Source organism: Otolemur garnettii, unplaced genomic scaffold, assembly GCF_000181295.1.
Source record: "Otolemur garnettii isolate 467f Iridium unplaced genomic scaffold, OtoGar3 scaffold00352, whole genome shotgun sequence".
Classification (NCBI taxonomy): domain Eukaryota; kingdom Metazoa; phylum Chordata; class Mammalia; order Primates; family Galagidae; genus Otolemur; species Otolemur garnettii.
In genome coordinates this window covers 51,090-58,538 of record NW_003852747.1, presented here as the reverse complement: position 1 = coordinate 58,538, position 7,449 = coordinate 51,090, and the positions used below count along the sequence as shown (strand labels likewise).

The window sequence follows — 7,449 nt, the reverse complement described above, 5'->3', positions numbered from 1 at the left end:
TTTGAGGACCCCTGATCTGGGTGATGGTCACACTTATAACTTCGACTCAAACTGTGCAAAAGCAATTCATGTAACTAAAACTTTTTTATCCTTGTATTTTTTTTTTGAAACAAAGTATCACTATGTCACCTTTGGTAGAGTGCTGTGGTGTCACAGCTCACAGCAACTTGCAACTCTTGGGCTTACGTGATTCTCTTGCCTCAGGCTCCCGTGTAACTGGGACTACAGGCGCCTGCCACAACACCTGGCTATTTTTGGTTGCAGTTGTCCTTGTTTAGCTGGCCCGGGGTGGACTTGAACCTGCCAGCCTTGTATGTGGCCGGTGCCGTTTTCACTGAGCTATGGTGCGGAGCGTATCCTTGTAATATTTAAAAATAACTTAAAAAAAAACAATAAGTAAAATTCAAGTACCCCATGCCAAAAAATCACTAAAAACAGATTAAATCCCTTCTTTATCCTGGGCTATAGTTGTGATTTATCTCTCATATGAAAGTGTGAGTGATTATAAATTGGTTTCATAGTAGTACTGAGTGCATTGGATTTTTTTTCCTTTTTTTTCTTTCCATTCCTGAGAACACAAATGTCTTAACACTGTGATTAAGTAAATGAGGTGAAAGCTATGTTAATTAGTAGGATGTAAGCACTCCAATTTGTATAAATAATCAACACATTGAATCCCACAAAGGCATAAATATATTCATGATCTATGTATATATTATTTAATAAAAAAAGATTAAATTCAAAGCAAAATCTTAAACAGGAAATGGTAAAAGTAAGTACCAAAATAAACGACATTGAAATTAAAATAGAAACAATCAGTGAAAGCAAAAGCTTATTCTTTGAAAAGATCAATAAATGTTGAGTATTTAGCTAGACTAAAAAAGCAAACAGGAGAGAAGACACAAATTACTAACATCAGGAATGAGATACGGAATGTCACTGCAGATCTTACATACATTAAAGATAAAATAAGGGGATATTGTGAGCAAATTTATGCTCACAAATTTAAAAACTTAGGTGAACTATAATAGTTTTATAACACCAGCTAGGATTAGGCTGAGCTGAGGGTGTGAAGGACTAACTCCCTAATGTGAAGAAGCTGGGAGAAGGCATGGGGGAAAGGTCTACTCAGTGGACAAGGGCCACCACCTCCATCCCCAACCTGTGGTGGTGGCCATCTCAGGGTCTGCCTCCTGAGCTGCAGTGCAACTCTCAGGGTGGCCAGGGCCAAGGCATGGAGAAATCCCCACACCTGATGGCCCTGATTCTAGACCCAGGGAGAGGCAAAAGTAGCCCCCTGAAGAACATTAAGCACCTGGCAGGGCTCCCACTCATGAGTTGGGTCCTGTGTGCAGTCCTGGACTCAGGGGTCTTCCAGAATGTGGGGGTTTCAACAAACTATGATGACATTGATAATGTGGCCACGTTCATCAAAGAAGTTCTGATGTTTAAAAAGTCAGCTTTACCTCACTAGATGCCATCATAGAGTTGTTTTTTGTTTGTTTGTTTGTTTGTTTTGAGATAGAGTCTTACTCTGTTGCCCTGGGTAGAGTGTCTTGGTGTCATAGCTCATAGCAACCTCAAACTCTTGGGCTCAGGCTATCCTCTTGCCTCAGCTTCCCGAGTAGCTGGGCCTACAGGCACTGGCCAGGGCCACAGGCTGTCTTTTTCTTCTATTTTGAGTAGAGGTGGGGTCTTGTTCTTGCTCAGCCTAGTCTCAAACTCTAGATCTCAAGTAATCCACCAGCCACAGCCTCCCAGAGTGCTAGGATTACAGGAGATGAGCCACCCGCCTGGTAAATCATCGTAGAATTTCTTAATTGTCACAGTGAGGTTGATATTGTAGGAAATACTCAAGCTGCTTCTCCATGTTTATATCCTACTGACCTTTAAAAAGTTGCATAAATTATCGGAAAAGAAGGACATGATTCTATTTTCTCTTTTGTTAGATGCTGTCAGTTTCAATGGAGTGAAATTCAGAAAGCAATTCAGGAAGCGACTGGGCCTCTAAATTTGAATCCAGCTGAACAGCCTTGTCAACAAGACCAGGTTAGGGAATTATATGAAAATGGATCATTTTATTTTGTTAAAAGACACTTGATAGACACTTACGGGATGGAAAAATGGCATACTATGAAACAGGAGTTGAACATAGTGTACATAGAGATTTGGATATTGGTTGCCTATTGCAGAGCAAAGAGTGTTAAGCTATGGCTATTTTGGTAAAAAGAAGCTTAAGGAGATAGAAGTTTTGGATTGCAATATTGATGGCTGTCTCACCAATGGCCACATTTATGTATCAGGAGACTAGAAAGACATTATATCTCATTATGTAAAAGATGCTATTGGGATAAAATTGTTAAAGAAAAGTTGTATTGAGGAAATAAAGTGTCTGATAAAAACTGCTTGAGGAAAGTGGGCCTAAATGGTTCTCCCACTGATGTCTGTTCCATTGCCCAGAAAGAAGGCTGTAGGATACATTCTGAAATTAATAAGGGCTTACAGCAATGTTGCAGGTTAATATACAAAAGCCAATCACTTTCTATATACCAGCCATGAACAAGCAGAATTTGAAATTAGAAATATACTATTTACTTTAGCATACTTCAAAATGAAATACTTGGGTATAACTTTCACAAAATATGTATAATATCTATACAAGGAAAACTATAAAACTTAATTAAGAAATCAAAGAACTGAATAAATGGAGTGATAGTCCATGTCTATGAATAGGCAGACAGTACTGTCAAGATGTCAGTTCTTTCCAACTTGACATATAGATAAAATACAACCCCAATCAAAATCCCAGCAACTTATTTCATGGATATTGACACACTGATTCTAAATTTTATGCAGAGAGATAAAAGATCCAAAATAGCCAAGACAATATTTGAGAAAAACAAAGTTAGAAGGAGGACTGGAGGACTAATAGTACACAACTTTAAGACTTACTATGTAAAAGCCTGAAACTGGACCCACACCATTAACCACTTACAAAGATTGACTCAAGATGGACAAAAGACTTAAATCTAAGACACAAAACAATAAAAATCTTAGAAGAAAGTGTGGGGAAATCTCTTGACAATGTTACACTGGGGAAAGATTTTATGGTAAAGACTTCAGTGGCCATTGCAACAACAACAAAAATTAACAAATGGGATTTGATTAAGCTGAAAACCTTCTGCATAGCTAAGGACACAGCAAGTAAAGCAAAAAAGACAACTTTCCAAATGGGAAAAGATGTTTGCATATTATGAATTGGACAAAAGCTTGATAATTAGGATTTACAGAGAACTCAAATTAATCAAGAAAAAAGAGCCAACAATCCCACCTACCACTGGGCAAGAGATATGAACAGAACTTTCTGTGATGAAGACAGATGAATGGCTAACAAACATTTGAAAAAAATGCTGATTGTCCCAGATTGTCAGAGAAATGCAAATCAAAACCACCCTGAGGGGGCATCGCCTATGGCTCAAAGGAGTAGGGCGCTGACCCCATATACTGGAGGTGGTGGGTTCAAATCTGGCACTGGCCAAAAACTGCAAAAAAAAAAAAAAAAGAAAGAAATTTTGGGCAGCACCTGTGGCTCAAAGGAGCAGGGTGCCGGTCCCATATGCCAGAAGTGGCGGATTCAAACCCAGCCCCGGCCAAAAACTGCCAAAAAACCCACCCTGAGATATCACCTATACCCAGTGAGAATAGATCACATCACAGTCTCAAAGCTGCAGATGCTGGCATGGATGTGGAGAGAAGGAAACACTGTTATACTGCTGGTGGGACTTCAAACTAATACAACCTTTTTGGAAGGAAGGAATTATGGACCATCCTCAAAGAACTCAAATTAGACCTCCCATTTGATTCTGCGATTCCATTACTAGGAATCTACCCAGAAGAAAAAAAAATCATTTTATCATAAAGATATTTGCACTAGACTGTTTATCACAGCTCAATTTACAATCATCAAAATGTCAAAACAACCTAAATGCCCATCAACTCATGAGCTCTGGTATATGAATACCATGGAATACTATTCAGCCATTAAAAAAGATGGAGACTTTACATCTTTTGGATGCAGTATATGATCTAATACAAGGTAGGGAGAGGGGAGGAGGGAGGAGGATGGCAGGTCACAGTGAATGGCACAATGTAGAGATCAGCACCCCATGCTCAGACATGGCAGTTCGCTTCAATGTGCTCCTCTAGGAGAATAGCTCTGGGAAAGATTTCTTTAAAGATCGAGCTGCTGCAAGTCAGGCACCTGGTTATACATCTTCCCATGTCCAGGAGTCAGATGGGAGAAAGAGAAAATAAATCAAGCTGGCAATGTAAGCAGCACCTGGAATAGTGGCTTAGGGAACCTGTGTCAAGTGGGAGCATTGATATTTTAAAGACATAAGCGGCCTCTTATTTAGCTATGCTAGGCAGAACAGTATCAAGTTTGCTCCCCTCTCCTCTTCTCTGCCCACCCCAGTGCCTATGCCCCCACATACCTTCAGTCACCAAAGTCCACCAATTCTGACTCAGAAACATCTCTAGTTGCTTGTCCCATGGCCACTGCTGAAGTTCTGACCCTCATCCTTTCTTGCTTTCTAACCATTCTTCCCTCTCTGGCCCTCCCAATCCCTCTCCACACTGCTGATGGGGGTACTTTTTAGCAGAGGGGCCCTGACAGGATCACTATGATAGGCTCTGGGCTTTCTGCAGGTAAGAGGAGGAAGTGTCCAGTTCAAGACCAGCCCATGTGAGCAGTGCTTCTGGTACATGACTGGTGCTTCACCCAGCACCCAAAGAGACAAAACAACAGGGGCTTCACAGGCTGTCATACTCAAAGGAAGGAGACAGCCCAGAAGTGAAGAATGAGAAGTGGGTCTCCTAGAAATGTAGGATTTCACTTGCTCTGAACTTCTCTATGCAAATACCTAGTGCTTTCTGTCTGACTCTTAAAAATAATCTTTGCACTTCATGTAGCACCTTTCATCAGAGGTCTCACAAAAGGAGCTCAGAACAGTCTCCCTGCAGACCTCATAAGCAGACATCGTTTTCCTAACAGTGCCTAAGGGTGTGGGAAGGTGTAGCTCATAGGGACTCAGTGCTTCCTTGGGGGGTTTCATTCCGCATCTGCATTCCCTTTTGTCCCCCTGAAATATAAACCAGAATTCCTGTAATATGAAGAGGAAAGTCAACCCCACTGTATCTGTGTGTGAGTAGTGTGTGACACACAGAGAGAGAGATACCAAAAAGAAAGACATCACGGAGAAGAATCAAATGATTAGCAGCGGTTGTCACCTCCTTTAGGTAGGAGAATGGGTGGAATGATTGTTGTATTATTCACTTGAGGACTGTTTATTTTTTGCAAGGAAAGTTTTATATATTACTTGAGTGATATGAAAAAGCCATCTACTTTTATTGTAAACTATCATAAGTACTGGTGAAAAAAGTAGTAAGGTGTTTTGGTGAGGCAGTATACCAGTAGCATGCAAAGACACTAATTAAGTCAGCCTTTGAATATTGCATTTACTTACCCCAAAAGAGTTTTAGATGCTGGCTTTCTCAGATGGAAAGAAACTGAAAGAAAAGTATTTTTCCTAACAGGTTTTTAATATAATGTACTTATATCTTTATCGTTGTGGTAGTTACATAGTTTTAAGTTTGTTGAAACTCAGAGAACAATACATTAAAAAAACAGTGAATTTTATTGTATGTTACCTATACCTGGAAAATAGAAAAATAGGTTATCCTTAGAAGATGCTTAATCATCCACCAGTAACAACTTACCCATAATTGAGGATTTATTGTGTATAAGACTGTTTCTCAGCTTAGATACAATACTTTACATAATCCTTTCAATGAGCTTGATACCATTATTCCATTTAACAGGTGAAATAATGGATTCTCAGAGACACGACTCACGCAGCCACATAGCTAGTAAGTGGCTGATCTGGCATTTGAACCCAGGTCTATGTGTATCCAGAACTGCAGCTTTCACATCCTGCGCCTGCACTGTCTGTACATGCCAATGAACGTGGTCCATGTGAATATACCAGTGACTATGGTTCATACTAATGAATGTGGTCCAGGCGCACGCCATCCCAAAGTGCTGTTTCAGCTCCTGGATGCCCTTGGCCTCTCTGAGAAGAATCTGAGGTGAACTCACTTCAAGTGCATGCTCAACCATGTGTTTCAGGTTCCTCCTTTATGTCTGAGTAAGGCCAAGGTCACCAAATGTGGTAGTCTACATTCTCTGTCCATATTTCTATCTTACTGCTCCAAAGCAGGTGTGGTGGCTGATGTTGCAGGTGTCCTCTTGGCCAACTTCTGACTGTCTGCTGGGAATGGACTAACCTCATCACAGAAAGGAAACCAGAGGCAATCGGATCCACTTTGTCTGGCCCAGTCCCTATTAGACCCTGTCCAGAGAGGCTCATCATCCATGGTGTATCCTTTAGTCTTCAGGGAGACAACCCACCCTAATGCTAGGGACCCCTTTCTGAGACGGAATCTAATTTAAGAGCACTCCAGGGACAGGAATGACATGCCAAATTGTTATTTGTCTGCTGGTTTCAAGCTCAAGCTACTTGAGTGTCCTGTCCCTAGGAGGGAGGAAACCATCAGGTATATCAAGAAGAGGTAAGAGGGCAGGGCAGAGTTCCAGGATGTCCATTAGCTACCAAAATTTCCCCCACTACCCTTCAGTCACGCGGGTGCTCAGAAACAGAACTGAATGGCAGAGTGGGGAAGGGGTCAGTTTGGTGAGCGTAGCCCAGTGCACTTGCCAGGAGCTGCAACTGACCTCACAGTTCCAGTTCCTTAGAAAGCCACAGATTCTTGAGAGGGGAGTGGGTACTGAGGGCAGGATTTAGGGGTCAAGATTTTGGAGAGGATCACGAGACCAGGGTTAGAGCATGAGCTTGGGAGAAGGCCCAGGGATCCTGGGCAGGGTCGCGGAGGGGCGTGGGGACCTGCAAAGAGGCCCCAGGACAGGGTGGAGTGCGGGCTGCTGCCCAGGGGCACTGTATTTGGTGAAAGCTGCGGTTTCCGGGAAGAGGAGAAGCTCTTAGGATTCTTGAGTGGGTATAGAGTCAGAAGAAGGCTCGGGATCATAGTGGGGTGTGGGGGGGCAATGCAGATTCCTGAGAATGACTTGAGATGAGGAGAGGGCCATAGATCCGGAAAGGGATTGGAATCCCAGGAGAGGGCAAGGGATCAGCAAAGAACCACAGAGTGTTGTGGGGTGTTGGGATGAGGGCAGGATCCTGGAGAGAGGCAGAGAATTTAGAGGGGACCTAGGGGAGGGGTTCCGGGAAAAAAACTGCATCCAGGAAATGCCTGTGGAATGCAAGGGAAGGGCACAGAGTCCGCAGAAGGAGTGCAGATGAGAGATGGGGCGTAGCACTGGGACGGGCGTGGAAGCTGGGGAGAGACGCTGGGTCTAGGGAAGGAACTTGG

At 42.5% G+C, this 7,449-nt stretch overlaps 1 pseudogene; it reads left to right on the top strand.

The window, feature by feature from the left end:
* The first annotated feature begins 1,111 nt into the window (after positions 1 to 1,111).
* LOC100956686 lies at positions 1,112 to 6,210 on the top strand (annotated as a pseudogene).
* The last annotated feature ends 1,239 nt before the right edge of the window (positions 6,211 to 7,449 follow it).